General features: G+C 39.4%; 1 non-coding gene across 1 annotated transcript; it reads right to left on the reverse strand.

Annotated features, from left to right (window-relative positions):
* Positions 1-1,115: 1,115 nt before the first annotated feature.
* Positions 1,116-1,222, reverse strand: LOC141722413 (small nucleolar RNA R71). Its single transcript, XR_012575432.1, has one exon. It is a non-coding gene; the product is annotated as a small nucleolar RNA R71 (small nucleolar RNA).
* Between the last annotated feature and the right edge of the window lie 1,806 nt (positions 1,223-3,028).

A 3,028-nucleotide genomic window follows, 5' to 3' on the forward strand; every position in this document is an offset into this window, starting at 1 on the left:
GATTGATATCCTAGTATTGGTTGTACTTATTCATCTTATGTGCGTGGCTAACATATAAGATAACATGTTAATCTCTATTGAAGCGAAAGTGAATATAGAGATTTAGAACTTGCCATGCTAGCATCGGTTCATGTATTTATTATGCATGATTCGTAGGTAATTTTAACCATCTTACTTGCCCTATGTAATCACGATAGATAACTTGTTCATTAAACCTTTATGTTGTCAAATTCTATAGACATATAGGGTCTCAATATAATTAGTGTCTATTCAGCTTCTATCTCTTTTGTTGATGTCTGGTAGCAGGTTATTCGTACAATGAAAGTTGACGTTTACTAATTCTATGTTATCTGATTAGTTGTCATCACCATTGCATGCTAAGGTTAAGAACAATGACTTTGAATGAAGTATTTAATGAAGTTAGAATTCCATGTTTATCTCATATAGTCAATTCAATCAATTTATTCTTAGTTAATTGCATGTTAGTTTAATCTTAGTTATAAATATCTCAACTTGTTACAGTCTTAGCATTGAGCGATAGCCATACAATTGTTGCATAAGTGCATAATCTTAAGTTAACTAAAACGAGTCTCTATGGGTACGAATCTGATTTATATCTTATACTACTTGCAAACGCGTATACTTGCGTATAATTTTAGCGTGTGTCTTCGCCCTAACAAGTTTTTGGCGCCGCTGCCGGGGACTCTGTGTTAATTTTTAGTTTATGTGTTTGACATCAGTGGTCGTTAAAGTTCACTGACTCGGATTCTTTTACTTTCATGGTTAACTTGTTTATGTTTCAGGTACTCATTATAATGAGAGATCAAGCAGCACCAACGAAAGCGTTGATGGATTTTTCTCAACCCAAGATAAATGACATTCAATCTAGCATTGTCAGGCCAGCGATCGTAGCTAATACCTTTGAAATCAAGCTTGGCATGATTCAGATGGTACAAAATTTAATCCAGTTTAGGGGTTCTCTGAGACTGTTCCCTTTCTCTCTGAGGGATAAAGCTAAGTGCTGGTTACACTTTCTACCAGCAGGTTATATCACTACTTGGGAGGATCTCGCTCAGAAATTTCTTACTAAATTCTATCCTATGGAGAAGACAGCTGCAATGAGGAATGTTCTTACTCAATTTGCGCAGCAATAGGGAGAATCTCTATGTGAAGCTTAGGAGCGCTACAAGGAGATGCTTAGGAAGTGTCCTCGTCATGGAATGCCTGATTGGATGATCATCAATTGCTTCTATAACGGTTTGGGAGCACAGTCAAGACCTATGCTCGATGCAGTATCAGGTGGAGCATTATGGGCAAAGAGCTATGAGGAAGCTTATGAGCTAATTGAACTGATGGCTGCTAATGAATATCAGTAACCACCCTAGAGACTGCCACAAGGTAAGGTAGCAGGAGTTCTTGAAGTGGATACAGCTACGGCTATCACTGCTTAACTAAAGGCGTTGTCTAGGAAGATCGATCTCTAGCTAACTATGGTGTTAATCAGATAACCAGTGTTTATGAGTTGTGTGCAGTTTCGCATGCAACAGAGCAATGTGTTATATCTAGTGAATCAGCTCAGTTTGTGAGCAACTTTCAGAGATCAGAGAAACCAGTTCCAGACACTTATCATCCTGACAACTGGAATCATCCTAACTTCAGTAGGAGCAACAATATAAATGCAATGCAACAGCCGTTCCAGCAGTTTGGAAACAAGCAATTCAATCCTCCTGGTTTTCAGTAACAATTTGCACCAAGACAACAACTTCAACTTCAACAACAAACTCATGGAGGTGCAGGTCAATCTTCGAACGAAAAATCGGAATTGGAGGAGTTGAGACTTATGTGCAAAAACTAGGCTCTTATATGCCAAATCCAGGCTGATTCTATCAAGACTCTAGAGAACCAAATAGGGAAAATTGCTAACTCCTTATTGAATCGACCACCAGGAACGCTTCCTAGTGATACAGAAGCCAATCCAGGCAAGAGGGAAGTTAATGAAAAGGTGAACGCCATCACACTGAGATCTGGAAAGGTCGCATGCCCCAAAATTCAGCAAGACGAAGGGTCTGAAAATTCTGTCCAGAATACAGGTGCATCTGCACCCTTGCCAAATCTAGAAAATGAGATTGTAGCTGAAAAAGTGGTGCAAAAGGATGTCGAGGTGGATCAAGGAATAAAACTGTGGAACACACTCCTTCTGAGGGTAATACAGGAGAGAAACAAGTTTATCCACCTCCCCCATTTCCTAAAAGGCTTCAAAAGCATAAGCTTGGCAAGCAATTTTCCAAGTTTTTGGAGGTTTTCAAGAAGCTTCATATCAATATACCTTTCGATGAAGCTCTAGCACAGATGCCGAGCTATGCTAAGTTTATGAAAGGTATTCTCTCTCGTAAAGTGAAGCTCGATGACTTAGAGACCATTGCTCTAACGGAATAATGCAGTACTGTGCTACAACAGAAGCTACCTCCTAAACTTAAAGATCCTGAAAGTTTCACTATTCCTTGCACTATTGGAAACTTGTCGTTCGACAAATGCTTGTGTGATTTGGGAGCTAGCATTAATCTGATGCCCTTGTCTATCTTCAAGAAGCTTGGTCCACCTAATCTGAAACCGACATACATGTCATTGCAACTAGCTGATCGTTCCATCGCTTATCCACGAGGTATAGTGGAGGATGTCTTGGTCAAGGGGGACAAATTCATATTCCCTGTTGATTTTGTCATTCTGGATTTTGAGGAAAATAAGAAGATTCCTATTATCTTGGGAAGACCATTCTTGGCTATAGGCCAAACTATGATCGATGTGCAAAAAGGAGAGCTTACGATGAAGGTTCAAAATCAGAAGATCACTTTTAATGTGTTCAAAACAATAAAGTTACCCATAGATAAAGAGCAGTTCTTTAAAGTAGAGTGGGTCGACTCTGTCGTGAATTCGGAGCTTGAGCAATTGCCAAAGTCAGATACCTTAGAGAGAGCCTTAATAGGGGAATCAGTTATTGAAGATGAAGAAGGAGTAGAGCAACTGCAGG

This window comes from Apium graveolens, chromosome 4, assembly GCF_009905375.1.
Source record: "Apium graveolens cultivar Ventura chromosome 4, ASM990537v1, whole genome shotgun sequence".
NCBI lineage: Eukaryota > Viridiplantae > Streptophyta > Magnoliopsida > Apiales > Apiaceae > Apium > Apium graveolens.